This window comes from Pseudophryne corroboree, chromosome 2, assembly GCF_028390025.1.
Source record: "Pseudophryne corroboree isolate aPseCor3 chromosome 2, aPseCor3.hap2, whole genome shotgun sequence".
Lineage (NCBI taxonomy): Eukaryota > Metazoa > Chordata > Amphibia > Anura > Myobatrachidae > Pseudophryne > Pseudophryne corroboree.
In genome coordinates, this window is record NC_086445.1 from 533,898,491 (window position 1) to 533,919,957 (window position 21,467).

At 43.8% G+C, this 21,467-nt stretch overlaps 1 long non-coding RNA gene across 1 annotated transcript; it reads right to left on the minus strand.

The window, feature by feature from the left end:
* Window positions 1-19,355: 19,355 nt before the first annotated feature.
* Window positions 19,356-21,030, minus strand: LOC135050938 (uncharacterized). The gene is made up of 3 exons (XR_010241934.1): window positions 20,846-21,030; window positions 20,515-20,536; window positions 19,356-19,520 (listed from the first exon to the last, which is right to left on the minus strand). It is a non-coding gene; the product is annotated as an uncharacterized LOC135050938 (long non-coding RNA).
* Between the last annotated feature and the right edge of the window lie 437 nt (window positions 21,031-21,467).

A 21,467-nucleotide genomic window follows, 5' to 3' on the forward strand; every position in this document is an offset into this window, starting at 1 on the left:
CTGCACCACCAAATTCAATGTATGTGCAAAACATGGGACGTGCTGGAATTTGCCCAGATGTAATGCACGCACAATATTGGTGGCGTTGTCCGATGTCACAAATCCCCAGGAGAGTCCAATTGGGGTAAACCATTCTGCGATGATGTTCCTCAGTTTCTGTAAGAAGTTGTCAGCTGTGTGCCTCTTATGGAAAGCGGTGATACAAAGCGTAGCCTGCCTAGGAACGAGTTGGCGTTTGCGAGATGCTGCTACTGGTGCCGCTGCTGCTGGTCTTGCTGCGGGATGCAATACATCTACCCAGTGGGCTGTCACAGTCATATAGTCCTGAGTCTGCCCTGCTCCACTTGTCCACATGTCCGTGGTTAAGTGGACATTGGGTACAACTGCATTTTTTTGGACACTGGTGACTCTTTTTCTGACATCTGTGTACATTCTCGGTATCGCCTGCCTAGAGAAATGGAACCTAGATGGTATTTGGTATCGGGGACACAGTACCTTCAAACAATTCTCTAATTCCCTGTAAATTAACGGTGGATACCGGACACACGTTTAACACCACCGCAGCTGCCAAGACCAGAGTTATCCGCTTTGCAGCAGGATGACTGCTGTGATATTTCATCTTCCTCGCAAAGGACTGTTGGACAGTCAATTGCTTACTGGAAGTAGTACAAGTGGTCTTCCGACTTCTCCTCTGGGATGGCGATCGACTCCAAGCAGCAACAACAGCAGCGCCAGCAGCAGTAGGCGTTACACTCAAGGATGCATCGGAGGAATCCCAGGCAGGAGAGGACTCGTCAGACTTGCCAATGACATGGCCTGCAGGACTATTGGCTTTCCTGTCTACGGAGGAAATTGACACTGAGGGAGTTGGTGGTGTGGTTTGCAGGAGCTTGGTTACAAGAGGAAGGGATTTAGTTGTCAGTGGACTGCTTCCGCTGTCACCCAAAGTTTTTTAACTTGTGAATGACTTCTGATGAATGCGCTCCAGGTGACGTATAAGGGAGGATGTTCCTAGGTGGTTAACGTCCTTACCCCTACTTATTACATCTTGACAAAGGCAACACACGGCTTGACACCTGTTGTCCGCATTTCTGTTAAAATAATTCCACACCGAAGAGGTGATTTTTTTTGTAATTTGACCAGGCATGTCAATGGCCATATTTGTCCCACGGACAACAGGTGTCTCCCCAGGTGCCTGACTTAAACAAACCACCTCACCATCAGAATCCTCCTTGTCAATTTACTCCTCAGCGCCAGCAACACCCATATCTACATCCTGGTGTACTTCAACAGTGACATCTTCAATTTGACTATCAGGAACTGGACTGCGGGTGCTCCTTCCAGCACTTGCAGGGGGCGTGCAAATGGTGGAAGGCGCCACCTCTCCCCGTCCAGTGTTGGGAAGGTCAGGCATCGCAACCGACACCAGTTGGACTCTCCTTGGTGATTTGTGATTTAGAAGAACGCACAGTTCTTTGCTGTGCTTTTGCCAGCTTAAGTCTTTTCATTTTTCTAGCGAGAGGATGAGTGCTTCCATCCTCATGTGAAGCTGAGCCACTAGCCATGAACATAGGCCAGGGCCTCAGCCGTTCCTTGCCACTCCGTGTCGTAAATGGCATATTGGCAAGTTTACGCTTCTCATCAGACGCTTTTAATTTAGATTTTTGGGTCATTTTACTGAACTTTTGTTTTTTGGATTTTACATGCTCTCTACTATGACAATGGGCATCGGCCTTGGAAGACGACGTTGATGGCATTTCATCGTCTCGGCCATGACTAGTGGCAGCAGCTTCAGCATGAGGTGGAAGTGGATCTTGATCTTTCCCTATTTTACCCTCCACATTTTTGTTCTCCATCTTTTAATGTGTGGAATTATATGCCAGTAATATATCAATAGCAATGGCCTACTGTACCGTACTGCTATATATATATATACTATATTGTGTATTAATTGAGTTACAAAAAATAGAATACTCTAGTGTTCAGACTGTTTTTATTATCTTTTAATTTGTGATATAAACTGTATGTTTTTTTCGTCGTTAGTTGACTATTGGACAGGTTCTCTCTTCATACCACAGATACCCCTATAGCATGGCCCAAGGAGGCACATGTCCATTCGACGAAGGGTTGTTATCCAGAGCTGAGCAAGGCATTATTTCATTTACTGATGATGATGATATTGAAAAAGTCCTGTTCGATAAATTAGATTTCGACTCCCTGCCTGCTGAATCGTCCGCAGATATATTCTATAAGATATTGAGACTAAAATGCAGAGAGGTGGATTTATTATTACACGGACAGTTCCTGTCTGAATATCACAGACGGAAACTGATACCCCGTGGTTTTAGAGTTAATAATGTACCAACTCTGGGCAGAAATAACCCAGTTTTCTGCAGTAGATGGTGTTCCATCCTGAATAAATGTTCCCTTGATCTACTGATATTGGTTGTAGAGGAAGTAGGGAATGAATTGAAGAAGGTTAAGGTAGAGATTGAGCAACTAGAAACCATTTCGTTGGCAGCCCTACGGGACGACAAGAATAACAACTGGGTGGATAGATTGCAGACGCAGGTGGACACATATAGGAACGAATTGACCTCATTTAAAAGAAAGAAATTGTCCACCGTAACAGCAGACTATCAAAACCACACCGTGTATCGATGGTTGTTAGGCAACAGTAATCCGCATCAAAGTAATCGGACCGGACGATTCTTTAGGAAGCATAGACATAATCCCTTTCCACGTGAGACTGCCTCATCTTTATCAACGTCAGAGACTGACTTATCTGACACGCAGCAGGGCAATACTGCCCATTTTTTAGAAAAAACAACTGGACCCAAGGGCCTACCACCGGCCCGCGGAGACTCGCGAAACACCGAACAACCACGAGGAGAGGCTGTTATAAAAAGGAGGGGTCACAGGAAACAAAACTAGATTTAGTGTTTAATTTATCTGAACGCAGTCTTGACCAGTCCGAATTGAGTCTTCTTGCGAGAGGATTGTCATTTGTGCCCACCTTTCCTCATCAAGCATTTCAGGGTACAGTTGATCAGTACCGGTTTGGGAGAAATCTCAGACTTAGGGAATATTTCTCGGGTCAGCCTAAACAGGCCGAAAAAAAGTTTTTTAAAAAAAGTTCTAAATTTGATCCTATTTCACACAATCCAAGCATGAAGACATTCCTCCGACTGGTCAATGACGACATACAGCATTATAAGCCACCACGTATTTTTGATAATCTCACTCTGGGTGAAAGAAAGGCACTCAAGAGGCTGAGGGATGACACGTCAGTCGTAATAAGACCAGCCGACAAAGGCGGTGCAGTGGTAGTCCAGGACTGGACTGCTTATGACACAGAGGTTAGTCGCCAGTTGGCTGACACCAACGTATATCGAAGGGTAGCGACCAATCCTATACCATCCATTAAAAAGACCATTGATCTTAGTTTAAGGAGAGGCATAGAGAGTAACTGGATAGATCAAGATCTGTTTGATTTTTTGAGTGTAAAGGAGCCAAAATGTCTTATTATCTATACACTCCCTAAAATTCACAAAACGGTAACTAACCCACCTGGGCGACCGATCATCGCAGCCGAAGGCTCATTACTACAACCGATAGCTAGGTGGGTGGACTCCATATTACAGCCGCATGTCAACAAATGCGGCAGTTACATACGCGACACCAGCGATTTCCTTCATCAATTAGGACTGATTGAGGTCCCGAGGGGCAAATGTCTTTTATGTACTATGGATGTACAATCATTGTACACCATTATACCACACAATGAAGGACTGGAAACAATAAGGGATGTACTCGCTGGAAGTACAGTGGGTAATGCACCCACCGAATTTATTTTAGAGCTAACTAATCTAGTCCTGAGTCTAAACCACTTCAAATACAAGGATTCATATTTCCTTCAATGCTCAGGGACAGCCATGGGCTCCAATTTGGCGCCTGCATATGCTAATCTCTATATGTCGAACTTTGAGGAAACCCATATTTTGCCCATCTATGGATCAAAGATTTCCTTCTATAAACGATTCATTGACGATGTCTTCCTACTCTGGGAGGACACGCAGGAATCTTTTACAGCAATGGTAAACAATATTAACACACTAAACAGTCCAGTAAAATTTACCTGCGAGAGCTCTTATCATTCAGTCCATTTTCTTGATGTGAATGTGACCATACAAAATGGAGCTTTTGTCACATCCCTATACAGGAAGTCTACAGACAGAAACACTACCTTATTGACCAGTAGTTTCCACCCCCCTTCGCTTAAAAACAATTTACCTATCTCACAATTTCTACGAGTAATGCGTATTAATAGTGATGAAGAAATTAGGGAGGAACAACTGGTTGAAATGAAACAGAGGTTCAGAGAAAGAGGTTACTCTACTAAGTGATTAGCAACAGTCTACGTAGAGCTAGGAACCTATTCAGCAAAAAATCACCTACGGTGGTCGCTGAGGAGAATCGAATGATCTATACTACGAAGTTTAACAACTACGCACACTTTACATGCAAAACATTGCGGAAGCATTGGCCAATCCTAAAATCTGATCAAGGGTTACCATTCACACACACAAATCCACCTATGATGGCTTATAAACGAGGGCCCAATTTACGGCAGATGCTGATGAGGCCTACAATGGTGCCGGAGACCAAGCTGAATTTCCTTCAGATTATGAGTAAAAAACCGGGCTGTTTTTCATGTGGGAAATGCACAACGTGCAGATCCCTACAGACTGGTTCTACCTTTCCTCATCCACATTCTGGTAGGAATATTAAAATCAGGTACCATTTACACTGTAGGCTGGACTTCGTGGTGTATACCCTAACATGCCCCTGCGGTTTATGTTATGCGGGGCTTACTACCCGATGTTTTAGGGAACGGATGGCGAACCATCGGTTATCTATTAGGACTGCAATACAAACAGGAACCAGCGATAAGCCTGTTGCCAGACATTATTTACAACGAGGACATCAGGTTGCAAATCTGAAATGCAGACTAATTGATTGGGTTCCACCGTTGAGCCACGGTGGGGACCATACTCAACTTTTACGCCAGAGGGAGAGCTTCTGGATTGCTCACCTTAATACGGTCTCACCTAAAGGCCTTAATGAACATGCTGCGATGAATGCCTTCTTGTGAAATCATCTATTCACTCTTACACTGATATTAAGATTGATACACATATGTGGGATTCTGGGGACTTTGAGTGAATCTGACCTTTAGAAAATGTTTGATGTGAGTGCTATGATCTGAGACACAACCAGAGAACCTCTGTTAAAAACATTTTTTCATATATAATTGATACTGAGTCTTTTTTTCATAAGTATTAACCTACTGTGTTTTTTGGAAGCATTGAGGGTACTATTTGGATGCAGTGAGGAGTAGCTTTGGAGGTCTCTGTGTGTGGTCTCAAATTGTAGCACCTTGAGTTTTTTTGTATATTAAAAATCTTGTTTTGATGTATATGTTTTGTTTGCAATATGTTTGTACACAGTAACCACTGCGTCCCCTTGATGATTTAAGGCGAGAGCATGTTTTAGAGCTTATAAGCTCCAATGTGATCTATTTCTGTATTCCCCAGTGGATTGTACGTATTCGCTGTTCCAGTGTGTACTGGATCTTTTTACCACCCCTGTGCTGACTGAGAGATTCACCTGCAGTAATGTAAATCTCCCTTTTGAACCCATTTTGCCCCCGTAGAGACCGGAGCTCATGGCGCTTCCGGTTTCTGACTTCCGGGTTATGGAACGCATTTGCGTTCCAGCGAAGCCGCGATTGGTGTTTGTGGCACTGCGGTGGCAAGCTGGACTACGGGACGGGTCTGCAGGCAACACGGAGGTCAGGTAGATGTCAGCGAGGACTGCAGCCCAATGGTTGTGTCTTTTGTACTACGCGAGAGCGATCAGGGGAAGAGTTGATAGGATGCACGGTACACTTCCGGGTTTATGGGTATTTAAGGACAGCCCATTGGTGTCTAAGCTGTGTGGCTGTAGAGGTGGCGAGGACCTGAACTCCGCTTGTGAGTATTATAGTCTCTGCTTTTGAGGTATGACAGCAACTACATTGGTGGTCCTTTGGATTGAGAGGTTGGCATATTATGTGTTTGTTTTTAGTGATTACTGTGGTTGTCTTAGTCGTCCCATGAGAAGTGAACTCCAATGAACTTAATAGTAAGTATTTTGGGGTGTGTTCACCGACAGGTGAAAATATGCACACGCATTGATTATACATAAGGCAGTAAGATTTATGCATTGACTTATTTATCTACAGAAACTCTGCCTGAGCATGGCCTTGTTAACCCTACAGACCCAGCATTGTCTGAACCTGACATATTGATTAGTCTGAGTAAGTGCACAGGGCTAGCGTTACTGTTAAGCTAGTGTCTACCTATGTAATAGGTTGGTGATATCTGGTATTCACATAAGGTGTGATATATATTCGTGGTGTAAGTTTGCCCACACACGATTATTATGATTATAGACACTGGTTAATACGTACAATTCACTTTGGTGATTAATGAATCCTTTCTCGATAATTGAGTAAAAAGGGCGTGGTGGTCCACCAGTGTTTTATTTGTTTGTACTCTTGTTGTATTGTGTTTGTTTAATGTATGTATATGTTTTTATTTTATGTTTTTTCAGTAATCAATATCTGATACTCTTATAAACTGGAAGCTTATCTTGATAAAGATCCTAAAGTGAGGATCGAAACGTCGATTAAATAAGCCTAGATTTGACTGCAATAAAGCTATTGTGAAAGACGAACGTGTGAGAAATCATTGAACTGGAAGAGTGCACCTCCACTTTGTTGGACTTCTGTTTAAATAATGTGGGTCTACCATTTGCATGGAGATTTCCACTAGGCGCACCCCACTGTTGTTATAACATTCTGATGTGAGTGCAGGAATAGACTTGCTATATATATGTATATATATACTGGTGGTAAGCAAAATTCTGCACTGTCCTCCTACTATATACTGCGCACAACTACAATGCAGCACAGATATGGATAGTATACTTGACGACACAGAGGTAGAGCAATGGACTACTGTACCTTACAGCTATATATATACTGGTGGTCAGCAAAATTCTGCACTGTCCTCCTACTATATACTGCGCACAACTACAATGCAGCACAGATATGGATAGTATACTTGACGACACAGAGGTAGAGCAATGGACTACTGTACTGTGCTGCTATATATATACTGGTGGTCACAGCTAAATTCTGCACTGTCCTCCTACTATATACTGCGCACAACTACAATGCAGCACAGATATGGATAGTATACATGACGACACAGAGGTAGAGCAATGGACTACTGTACCGTTCTGCTATATATATATATATATATATATATACTGGTGGTCAGTAAAATTCTGCACTGGTCTCCTACTATATACTGCGCACAACTACAATGCAGCACAGATATGGATAGTATACTTGACGACCAGTAGCGGATCTTGCCACGGGCAAGCAGGACTTTTGCCTGGGGCACCGCCTTTCGGAAGGCGCCAGCGCCATCCGGAGGGCGTCACACCATGGCAAGATCCGCTGCTACTGTGCCCCCCGCTGCCGCTGCCCGCTGTCCCGCTACCCGCTGTGAAGGGAAACTAGACGCTACGCGTCTAGTTTCCCTTCGTGGAGAGGACCTTTACTGTAATGATGTGCGGTGCACGTTGACGTCATTGCGCTCCGCACAGCAAAGGTCCTCTCCACGAAGGGAACTAGACGCTTAGCTTCTAGTTTTCCTTCGTGGAGAGGACCTTTGCTGTGCGGCCACACATCCTTTCAGCGGCGCTACTACAGTACAGGTGGCGTAACTGACCACGCCCTCTGTGTGAAGCCACGCCCCCTATTGCCACCCGGGGTGCAAAAAGCCCCTGAACCGGCCCTGTTGACGACACAGATGTAGAGCAATGGACTACTGTACCGTACTGCTATATATATACTGGTGGTCAGCAAAATTCTGCACTGTCCTCCTACTATATACTGCGCACAACTACAATGCAGCACAGATATGGATAGTATACTTGACGACACAGAGGTAAAGCAATGGACTACTGTACCGTACTGCTATATATATATATATATATATATATATATATATATATATATACTGGTGGTCAGCAAAATTCTGCACTGTCCTCCTACTATATACTGCGCACAACTATAATGCAGCACAGATATGGATAGTATACTTGACGACACAGAGGTAAAGCAATGTACTACTGTACCGTAATGATATATATATTAGAGATGAGCGCCTGAAATTTTTCGGGTTTTGTGTTTTGGTTTTGGGTTCGGTTCCGCGGCCGTGTTTTGGGTTCGACCGCGTTTTGGCAAAACCTCACCGAATTTTTTTTGTCGGATTCGGGTGTGTTTTGGATTCGGGTGGTTTTTTCAAAAAACCCTAAAAAACATCTTAAAACATTGAATTTGGGGGTCATTTTGATCCCATAGTATTATTAACCTCAATAACCATAATTAACACTCATTTTCAGTCTATTCTGAACACCTTACACCTCACAATATTATTTTTAGTCCTAAAATTTGCACCGAGGTCGCTGGATGACTAAGCTCAGCGACCCTAGTGGCCGACACAAACACCGGGCCCATCTAGGAGTGGCACTGCAGTGTCACGCAGGATGTCCCTTCCAAAAAACCCTCCCCAAACAGCACATGACGCAAAGAAAAAAAGAGGCGCAATGAGGTAGCTGTGTGAGTAAGATTAGCGACCCTAGTGGCCGACACAAACACCGGGCCCATCTAGGAGTGGCACTGCAGTGTCACGCAGGATGTCCCTTCCAAAAAACCCTCCCCAAACAGCACATGACGCAAAGAAAAAAAGAGGCGCAATGAGGTAGCTGACTGTGTGAGAAAGATAAGCGACCCTAGTGGCCGACACAAACACCGGGCCCATCTAGGAGTGGCACTGCAGTGTCACGCAGGATGTCCCTTCCAAAAAACCCTCCCCAAACAGCACATGACGCAAAGAAAAAAAGAGGCGCAATGAGGTAGCTGTGTGAGTAAGATTAGCGACCCTAGTGGCCGACACAAACACCTGGCCCATCTAGGAGTGGCACTGCAGTGTCACGCAGGATGTCCCTTCCAAAAAACCCTCCCCAAACAGCACATGACGCAAAGAAAAAAAGAGGCGCAATGAGGTAGCTGACTGTGTGAGAAAGATAAGCGACCCTAGTGGCCGACACAAACACCGGGCCCATCTAGGAGTGGCACTGCAGTGTCACGCAGGATGTCCCTTCCAAAAAACCCTCCCCAAACAGCACATGACGCAAAGAAAAAAAGAGGCGCAATGAGGTAGCTGACTGTGTGAGAAAGATAAGCGACCCTAGTGGCCGACACAAACACCGGGCCCATCTAGGAGTGGCACTGCAGTGTCACGCAGGATGTCCCTTCCAAAAAACCCTCCCCAAACAGCACATGACGCAAAGAAAAATAAAAGAAAAAAGAGGTGCAAGATGGAATTGTCCTTGGGCCCTTCCCACCCACCCTTATGTTGTATAAACAAAACAGGACATGCACACTTTAACCAACCCATCATTTCAGTGACAGGGTCTGCCACACGACTGTGACTGAAATGACGGGTTGGTTTGGACCCCCACCAAAAAAGAAGCAATTAATCTCTCCTTGCACAAACTGGCTCTACAGAGGCAAGATGTCCACCTCATCATCATCCTCCGATATATCACCGTGTACATCCCCCTCCTCACAGATTATCAATTCGTCCCCACTGGAATCCACCATGTCAGCTCCCTGTGTACTTTGTGGAGGCAATTGCTGCTGGTCAATGTCTCCGCGGAGGAATTGATTATAATTCATTTTAATGAACATCATCTTCTCCACATTTTCTGGATGTAACCTCGTACGCCGATTGCTGACAAGGTGAGCGGCGGCACTAAACACTCTTTCGGAGTACACACTTGTGGGAGGGCAACTTAGGTAGAATAAAGCCAGTTTGTGCAAGGGCCTCCAAATTGCCTCTTTTTCCTGCCAGTATAAGTACGGACTGTGTGACGTGCCTACTTGGATGCGGTCACTCATATAATCCTCCACCATTCTATCAATGGTGAGAGAATCATATGCAGTGACAGTAGACGACATGTCCGTAATGGTTGTCAGGTCCTTCAGTCCGGACCAGATGTCAGCATCAGCAGTCGCTCCAGACTGCCCTGCATCACCGCCAGCGGGTGGGCTCGGAATTCGGATTTGGGATTTCGAAGAATGCACAGTTCTTTGCTGTGCTGCTTTTGCCAGCTTGAGTCTTTTCATTTTTCTAGCGAGAGGCTGAGTGCTTCCATCCTCATGTGAAGCTGAACCACTAGCCATGAACATAGGCCAGGGCCTCAGCCGTTCCTTGCCACTCCGTGTGGTAAATGGCATATTGGCAAGTTTACGCTTCTCCTCCGACAATTTTATTTTAGGTTTTGGAGTCCTTTTTTTTCTGATATTTGGTGTTTTGGATTTGACATGCTCTGTACTATGACATTGGGCATCGGCCTTGGCAGACGACGTTGCTGGCATTTCATCGTCTCGGCCATGACTAGTGGCAGCAGCTTCAGCACGAGGTGGAAGTGGATCTTGATCTTTCCCTAATTTTGGAACCTCAACTTTTTTGTTCTCCATATTTTATAGGCAGAACTAAAAGGCACCTCAGGTAAACAATGGAGATGGATGGATTGGATACTAGTATACAATTATGGACGGACTGCCACGGTTAGGTGGTATAAAAAAACCACGGTTAGGTGGTATATAATACAATTATGGATGGACGGACTGCCTGCCGAGTTCCGACACAGAGGTAGCCACAGCCGTGAACTACCGCACTGTACACTGGTTGATAAAGAGATAGTAGTATACTCGTAACAACTAGTATGACACTATGACGATGGTATAAAGAATGAAAAAAAAAACCACGGTTAGGTGGTATATATTATAATAATAATACAATTATGGATGGACGGACTGCCTGCCGACTGCCGACACAGAGGTAGCCACAGCCGTGAACTACCGCACTGTACACTGGTTGATAAAGAGATAGTAGTATACTCGTAACAACTAGTATGACACTATGACGACGGTATAAAGAATGAAAAAAAAACCACGGTTAGGTGGTATATATTATAATAATAATACAATTATGGATGGACGGACTGCCTGCCGACTGCCGACACAGAGGTAGCCACAGCCGTGAACTACCGCACTGTACACTGGTTGATAAAGAGATAGTAGTATACTCGTAACAACTAGTATGACACTATGACGACGGTATAAAGAATGAAAAAAAAACCACGGTTAGGTGGTATATATTATAATAATAATACAATTATGGATGGACGGACTGCCTGCCGACTGCCGACACAGAGGTAGCCACAGCCGTGAACTACCGCACTGTACACTGGTTGATAAAGAGATAGTAGTATACTCGTAACAACTAGTATGACACTATGACGACGGTATAAAGAATGAAAAAAAAACCACGGTTAGGTGGTATATATTATAATAATAATACAATTATGGATGGACGGACTGCCTGCCGACTGCCGACACAGAGGTAGCCACAGCCGTGAACTACCGCACTGTACACTGGTTGATAATGAGATAGTAGTATACTCGTAACAACTAGTATGACACTATGACGACGGTATAAAGAATGAAAAAAAAACCACGGTTAGGTGGTATATATTATAATAATAATACAATTATGGATGGACGGACTGCCTGCCGAGTTCCGACACAGAGGTAGCCACAGCCGTGAACTACCGCACTGTACACTGGTTGATAAAGAGATAGTAGTATACTCGTAACAACTAGTATGACACTATGACGACGGTATAAAGAATGAAAAAAAAAAACCACGGTTAGGTGGTATATATTATAATAATAATACAATTATGGATGGACGGACTGCCTGCCGACTGCCGACACAGAGGTAGCCACAGCCGTGAACTACCGCACTGTACACTGGTTGATAAAGAGATAGTAGTATACTCGTAACAACTAGTATGACACTATGACGACGGTATAAAGAAAGAAAAAAAAATACCACAGTTAGGTGGTATATATTATAATAATAATACAATTATGGATGGACGGACTGCCTGCCGACTGCCGACACAGAGGTAGCCACAGCCGTGAACTACCGCACTGTACACTGGTTGATAAAGAGATAGTAGTATACTCGTAACAACTAGTATGACACTATGACGGTATAAAGAATGAAAAAAAAACCACGGTTAGGTGGTATATATTATAATAATAATACAATTATGGATGGACGGACTGCCTGCCGACTGCCGACACAGAGGTAGCCACAGCCGTGAACTACCGCACTGTACACTGGTTGATAAAGAGATAGTAGTATACTCGTAACAACTAGTATGACACTATGACGACGGTATAAAGAAAGAAAAAAAAATACCACGGTTAGGTGGTATATATTGTAATACAATTATGGATGGACGGACTGCCTGCCGAGTTCCGACTGCCGACACAGAGGTAGCCACAGCCGTGAACTACCGCACTGTACTGTGTCTGCTGCTAATATAGACTGGTTGATAAAGAGATAGTATACAATACATACAACAATATACTACTATACTGGTGGTCAGGCACTGGTCACCACTAGTCACACTGGCAGTGGCACTCCTGCAGCAAAAGTGTGCACTGTTTAATTTTAAATTAATATAATATTATGTACTCCTGGGGGCTCCTGCTATAACAACCTGCAGTGCTCCCCAGTCTCCCCCACAATTATTATAAGCTTTGCCTTTTATACATTGATGTGCAGCACACTGGGCTGAGCTGAGTGCACACAGACTGAGTCACACTGTGTGACTGGCTGCTGCTGTGTATCGTTTTTTTTCAGGCAGAGAACGGATATAGCAGAGAACGGATATATTATATTAAAATAAATAAAAGTTAACTAACAACAACTGCACTGGTCACTGTGGTAAACTCTGTCTGACTCTGCACAATCTCTCTCTCTCTTCTAATCTAATTTCTAATGGAGAGGACGCCAGCCACGTCCTCTCCCTATCAATCTCAATGCACGTGTGAAAATGGCGGCGACGCGCGGCTCCTTATATAGAATCCGAGTCTCGCGAGAATCCGACAGCGTCATGATGACGTTCGGGCGCGCTCGGGTTAACCGAGCAAGGCGGGAGGATCCGAGTCTGCTCGGACCCGTGAAAAAAACATGAAGTTCGTGCGGGTTCGGTTTCAGAGAAACCGAACCCGCTCATCTCTAATATATATACTGGGGGTCAGCAAAATTCTGCACTGTCCTCCTACTATATACTGCGCACAACTATAATGCAGCACAGATATGGATAGTATACTTGACGACACAGAGGTAAAGCAATGTACTACTGTACCGTAATGATATATATATACTGGGGGTCAGCAAACTTCTGCACTGTCCTCCTACTATATACTGCGCACAACTACAATGCAGCACAGATATGGAGCGTTTTCAGGCAGAGAACGTAGATATTTGCAGCATACTGAGCACAGATATTTGCAGCACACTGAGCACAGATATTTGCAGCACACTGAACACAGAAACTGAGAGAACGCAGCCACGTCCTCTCGCTATCATTTCCAATGCACGAGTGAAAATGGCGGCGACGCGCCGCTCTTTATATCCAATACGAATCTCACGAGAATACGACAGCGGGATGATGACGTTCGGGCGCGTGCGTGTTAACCGAGCAAGGCGGGAAGATCCGAGGCTGGCTCGGACCCGTGTAAACCACGTGAAGTTCGGGGGGGTTCGGATCTCGAGGAACCGAAGCCGCTCATCTCTAGTTATAATGTTTGTCCTCTCCTTGCATGCACCCAGGTGATAGTGTTTTAAAAAAAAGATGTTTTACTTGTTTCCCACATTTCACCTAATAAATGGAAGCATACTGTACCACAAATCCAAACAAGATGTTTCCTAGTGGCAGATGCAGTTATCATTCACTACCTGGATACTCCACAGTATTATTAGCTATCTCTCTGAATCTCTATCTGCTCAGAATTTAAGTATAATATTGAATCTTTATCTCTAAAGATATAGATTTTTTTTTTTTGTTGCACCTTGTCTATGTGTTTTCATCTACATTCGTAGAAATTCAGAAACAATTGTAGCAACAATTCTACACATACTGAAAAGAGCAGTACTTTTTGGGACCATTGGGCCTAATTCAGAGTTGATAGCAGCAGCAAATTTGTTAGCAGTTGGACAAAACCATGGTGGTCATTCCAAGTTTTTCACTCGCTAGCAGTTTTTAGCAGCCGAGCAAACGCTATGCCACCGCCCACTGGGAGTGTATTTTAGCCTAGCAGAAGTGCGAATGAAAGGATCGCAGAGCGGCTACAATTTTTTTTGTGCAGTTTCTGAGTATCTCAAAACCTACTCAGCGCTTGCGATCACTTCAGACTATTCAGTTCCTGTTTTGACGTCACAAACACCGCCCTGCGTTCGCCCAGCCACGCCTCCGTTTTTCCTGGCACGCCTGCATTTTTACGATCACTCCCTGAAAACAGTCAGTAGCCACCCAGAAACGCCGACTTCATGTCAATCACTTTGCGGTCAGCAGTGCGACTGAAAAGCTTCGCTAGACCCTATGTGAAACTACATCGCCGCATACGCATGCGCAGAAGTGCCATTTTTTTGCCTCATCGCTGCACAGCGAACGAATGCAGCTAGCGATCAACTCGGAATGACCACCCATGTGCACTGCAGGTGGGGCAGATATAACATGTGCAGAGAGTATTAGATTTGGATGGGGTGTGTTCAAACTGAAATCTAAATTGCAGTGTAAAAATAAAGCAGCCAGTATTTACCCTGCACAGAAACATAATAACCCACCCAAATCTAACGCTCTCTGCAAATGTTATATCTGCCACACCTGCAGTGCACATGGCTTTGCCCAACTGCTAACAAATTTGCTGCTGCGATCAACTCAGAATTACCTCCATTGTGTTCTTCACAGAGATGTGTGGGCTCGGATCTCAGAGAGCCGAGCCCACCTGAAATTTCCTGATCTGAGTGAATGAGGCAAAATGTCACCATCTTGGTGTAGGATTCTTGCGGGTTTTGGATTCTATATAAGACCCCCGCAGTGGCGCCATTTCTCACTGTCCAAACTGTTGTGCTAGCTGCTGGGCTGGGTGTCTCCATTGTACTGTGTCCATACACTCAAGTCAGAGGTCACTGCTGTGTTGTGCTGTGTCCACTGCCCATCCACTCCAGTCAGTGGAGAGTATAAATGTGTCCATGAGTGATATGTGTAAGCCTGACCTTTCTGATACTGTACTCATAGAGAATCATCCTTCCTCCATTTCTGCTTCCTCTCCAAATGTGGGGTTGAGCAGCAGAAGTATAGCTGGTGACATAGAAATTGAGGTTTCCATTGCGGAAGTGCAAGAGGATGAGGGAGATATTTACATAGTTGACGCAGGCGCTAATGAGGATGTTGATGGTGAGGATGTTGTTTGTGTAAGTCAGGCACCAGTGGAAGTAGTTTTTGCCCATGATGAGAAGAAGGCCATTGGACATAGGACCAAAAAATCCACCTCTTATGTGTGGAATTATTTTCACCCAAATCCTGACAACATTGGTCTAGCCATCTGTAGCATTTGTAAAGCCACTGTTATTAGAGGTAGGGGCATTAATAATCTAGAAACTGCCTCCCTGCTACATCATCTGCAGTGAATTCATGAAATGTTTTTGGGAAATCAGAAACTTGTGCTAAGAAAATACTAACAATATCATCACTGCCAACACCTTCTTCATCAATATTCTCACTAATGATTGGAATTAGTTCTTCATCCAGTTTGATAAGGCTAGGTGACTTCCTCACCTCTCCGGGATTCCTCATAAGAATCCTTGAGCGCTAGGCCGGTTGCTGCTGCTGGGGGTAGATCTTCATCCCAGAAGGGAACCAAGAAGACTACTAGTAGTAGTTTTAAACAACTATTGACTGTTAAACAGTCCTTTGCAAGAGGAAGTAAGTATGACAGATGTCACCCAGTCGAACAGCGGATCATTTACGCTATGATGGCTATGCTAGTATTAGATCTGTGGCTTTTAGACAGTTTATTGAGGTCCTGTGTCCCTGGTACCACATTCCATCTTGGTTCCATTGTACAAGATATGTAATTCCTTGGCTTAACTAGATGTTTAAAAAAAACCTAGTTTTTGGCCTACAAAATGCCATTGTACCCACAGTCCACTTAACAACAAATATGTGGACAAGTGGAACTGGGCAAACTAAAGATAACATAACAGTGACAGTCCACTGGGAGGGCGGATCACCTACAGCAGCAGGAACAGCAGAAGCATATAACAAACAATGCCAGCTCATTCAGAGCAGGCTACTCTATGTATCACCGGCTTCACTAAGAGACATACCACTAACAACCTCTTAGAAAAACTAAGGGATTCATGGCAAAATGGCTTTCCATGATTGTACTCTCCTAAGGATTTGTGATTTCTTATAATGCCAAAAATATTGTAAAAGCATTGCAGCTGGGTGAATGCTAACATGTCTCAAGTTTTGCTCACACAATCAACTTGGATGTACAGAGTTTTTTAAGAAATTACAGTGGCATGCAGGAGAAGCTATCTGTGGCCCCAAAAATGTCAGGACATTTTTGGCATTCAGCAGCTGCATGCAGAATACTGCAATGCCTACAGGAACAATCAATTTGCCCAGCCACCAATTGAAGCTAGAGATAGTAATGAGGTGAAATTCCACCATTTACATGCTTCAGCAGATGCAGGAACAGCAAAAAAGCATCAAAAGCTATACAACAAGCCATGACATTGGGAGAGTAGGGGGAATATACCTTACTGCAGCACAGTGGAGACTATATTCCGTATTGTGCAAGATGCTGAAACTATTTGAAGTAGTCACCTGTAAAGTGAGTTCAGACACTACCAGCTTAAGTCAAGTGAGTCCCCTAATTAGATTTTTGGAAAAGCATCTTGAGAAATTAGAGAAAGAGATGAAATGAAGCAATTCCATTAAGCATGTCACACTCATAGATCAAGTACTTTTTTCGCTTCGCCAGGTACCAAGGGTTATCAATATCTTTCAATCAGATCACTACATTTTGGTGACAATGCTTGATCCTAGGTTTAAGTTGTACATTGGCCCTCATTCCGAGTTGGTCGCTAAGTTTTTCGTTCGCACAACATATTCGCAAAGTTGCGTTAGTGTAGTAAATTTGCGAACATCCGCCCCCAACGTATTTTTGCACATTCGTACGCAGTATTACACAAAGTGGGCGTACGCCAAATGACATCGCAGCAATGCGAAACCATCGCAGCATTGCGAAACTATCGCATTAACACATACTTCATCGTAAAATTACTAAGTTTTAGTATATTTACCCATCCATGTTAAAAGTGCACACTTTTGTGGACAAACGCACCACAATGCTTTTTTTTCCCCTATTCAGTGGAATTACACCTTTATGTTAAAAGTCCACAAGCCCTCCTCAATTACGAACCCAATTAGTGTAATTAATGTCAATGGTCCTGACCAATTAAGTCTCCAAAGTAAACCAGAAGAACACTTTGTAGCTCTAATTGGCCAGAAACATTGTTGTTTAAATTTGTAAAATATAGATATTGTAATTTTTATTGTTATAATGCAAATGTTTGAAGTATTGTGTATATGTGTAGTGTGTGAATAAATGTCTTTTCATGTATTTAAAAACCATAACCTCCTAACGAGTTTTGTGTGTGTAGAATTTTGTGTTTTATATTTTTATTTTTAAGCTTAAGTAAGATGTGTGAACTGTTTAAGGTCACCAATTTCTGCAAGGCAATGTGCTGTTCCTTTATAGCATAAATAAGCACAACACCCACTTAACTTCAACAATTTTTTTTTTTTATTTTTTTTTTTGTTTTTTTAAGAAACTTTTTACAAAATTAAAAAAAAAATATCACAGATTTTTTTCTATTGCCTCGATATCTGCTAACACTTCCCTTAAATGGGCTTTCAGCCGCCCTAAAAGTTCAGGCAAAGTGCTGGGATCTCCAACTGCAGAATCTGAAAAGAAGAGTCAAAGAAAACATTAATAACTTACTCACATTACCTATTATACAAGCAGGGCACAAAGCACACTTTAATGCAGGCCTGGCCAAACTGATGCCCTCCAGCTGTTGTGAAACTACATAGACCAGCATGCCTTGACACAGTTTTGGGGACAGAGAATGCAAAACGGTGTCAGGGCATGCTGGAATGTGTAGTTTCTCAGCAGCTGTATGTCCGCAGTTTGGAGAGGCCTGCTTTAATTCCTAAGTGACGACATCATGGCTGTTTTCAAGATAAATCAGTAGCAGAACAACACACAAGCCTGCTCAGCAATCTTTTTTTGTTTATTACAAGAAAGTGGACCACACCATGGGGTACATTTATTACTACTGGAGTTCTATTTAAGAAGGGACGTTGCCCATAGCAACCAATAAAAATAAAAATATTATCTTGTAAAAGTGGACTTACAAATTTAAACTATAATCTTATTGGTTGCTATGGGCAACGTCCCATGTTAAAGAGAACTCCACTTAAGTAGAAATGTTACCATCAAAACTGAGCACAGATAAACCATGTTGTCCTGGCAACCCTGTTGAACTAATGAGTGTCGACCTAGAGTGGACACACAAAACATTGCACACATAACACTACATATAATGACACTCTTTAAAAATTCAATGCAACATGTACACCATGAATAATAACTCTTTTTTTTTCCCTTGGTAGCGTATTCCCAACAGTACAACAGGGCATGTTTTGAGATTGTAAGTCTAAGTAGGTAATCATTATTGTAAAAATGTAAAAACACTTACTTTCCTCCACAACATTGTCACTTAGCCCATCTGGGGCTTCTTCTGCCCATTCGCTGGGTGGTGATGCCAGCTGGATGGGGGAAGGCGGCTGGATGGGGGAAGGAGGAGGGATTGGGGAAGGAGGAGGGATGGGGGAAGGAGGCTGGATGGGGGAAGGAGGATGGATTGGGGATGTTATTTCAGAGGGTGGGTCTGATTGAGAGGGCGAGGGGGGCGGAGAGAATGTTAGGCCAATAGAGGGTGAGGGGGGCTGAGAAGGTGATTTGGAAGTTGAAGGAGAAGGGGTATGGGAAGGAGGAGAAGGGGTCACAGAAAGAGAAGGAGAGGTGGGGTGAGAAGGGGAGTGGAAAGTGGAGTGGGCCTGGGAAGCTGAGGGTGACTGGGAAGCAGAGGGGGATTGGGAAGCTGAGGGGGACTGGGAAGCTGAGGGGGACTGGGAAGCAGAGGGGGATTGGGAAGCTGAGGGGGACTGGGAAGCAGAGGGGGATTGGGAAGCTGAGGGGGACTGGGAAGCTGAGGGGGATTGGGAAGGGGAGGGGGAGTGAGAAGGGGAGGGGGACTGGGAAGTGGAGGGGGAGTGAGAAGGGGAAGGGGGCTGAGATGGTGCCTCATGTGTTGCTTGCCGTTGTGGTCGTCCTATAATGATATTTGTGTTAAAATTTAATTTGCATGTTAAATTACATACTAAACAATTGTAAATTTCACTGTTCTGTTCCATGTAAAAGACACAGTGGTTTTTTTTAAACAAAAAAAAAAAAAAATCCTCTTCATGTTGCCCACAGCAAACTAAATGAGTCCAAACAATTATTTGGACGCTCATTCCTTAATCTATTCCATTGAGTCATATTGATTGGTCTAGGCAACATCACCAGATTCAAGCCACCTTATTATATAGACAGCACTGATCAAGTTTTTTGGTACAGTTTCCTGCCTGGTTTTTTTTTCAGGAAAACATGCACTTGTTTGGTGACATTTTGCTACAGTCAGTACTGTTTGCCCTAACCACACACACTGTCCTATTGTAAAAAAAATGTTCACTCAGTGTTGCAATTAGCCTACCACTTAGTGTAAATTTGCACAATTTATGCTATTAATCTTATGTAATGTAACTTACTGCGTGCATGCATTGCGCGGATTTGCTGCCGGATCTCCGCCAACAGCTCTGGAGTCCTCCTGCGGAGATCACTCCATCTCCTCTCCAACTGTATTATTGTCCGCCTGCTGCGGACGCGAGAACGCAGCAGGCGGCGGACCTCCGCGTAGGCCTCGCGCTTAACCCGATTTGGGATGAAGCGCCCAACGCGGCCTACGCGGCGGTCCATCACCGCAACCAGGATGCGGAGCTCCCGCCTGGTGAAAGGTGCCGCACGCATCATGGCAATGGCGTTTTCCTTATTTGGGCATATATTTATAGTGTCTGCTAGCATGTGATTGGTCCAAAATCTATGCTGTAATTTCTAATAACTTTATTGATCTTTGCAATGCTGGGAAGAGCAGAGTGTTAATTAGCACGAGCGGAAATACGCATTCGCAGAAGGAATTTAAAAAAAAATAAAACATAAAACAAAACAAACAGACACAGACACACACACAGTTTTGGCTAAATTCAGATACATATCTGTGTACTCACCACAGTTTGTGTGATCATTCAGCTGGACAGTCACAAAGTGGACAACATTAAGTTTCATTTGTTTGTGTGTTTGTTGAAATAAACAGGATTTTAGGATAGAAAACAAATAAGGACACTATTTAGCAACATCACAGTATTGTTTTTGCAAATAACACATTGTAAGCTTAACGTGTTAACGGATTTAGTGGCAAATAAATATTACATATTCCAACGCCAAAAAATAATTACCCAATGGCCTTACAATAGCAAACAAAATGACTAAATTAATCAAAATACAAAAGCATACTGTGGTTTTATTTTGATTAAAAAAGAGAAACTTAAAACACTATACCTGAAATATTCCGCAACAATGCTTGCCCTGACTTGGCTCCCCCTCCGTGTAACACTCCCCCCACCGAAGTGTCGGACAACCCCTGGCTCCTCATCAGGCAATTCCTCTGTCTGAGGAAGCTCTACGCTACTCCTTACCGCGATGTTGTGTAGTATAGCGCACAGGACCACTAGTTTACTTGCCATCTCCGGCGAATACATGATGTCGCCACCAGTGCGGTGGAGCACATGAAACCGCCCTTTAAGGACCCCAATTGTGCGCTCCACCAGCTGCCTAGTGGCAGTAAGCGCGGAGTTAAATGCCGTCTGTGGTCCTGGCCTGGGATTACGGTAAGGAGTCATGAGCCAGGGGGTGCAAGGATATCCACGGTCTCCTGTTTGATGATAAACCAAAATTAGAAATAGTCTATTTTTTAAAAAATTAAAAAATTTTACACAAAATTGTGCAACAACTCACCCAATAACCACATGTCTGCTCGTTGACTTGATCTTAATCTGTGCCATATCCCTGATTGTCTAATGACATACGCATCATGGGAACTTCCAGTAAACTTTGCATTCAGGGAAAGGATCTGGAGGGATGGCCCACAAACAACCATTACATTCAGAGAATGAAACAGTTT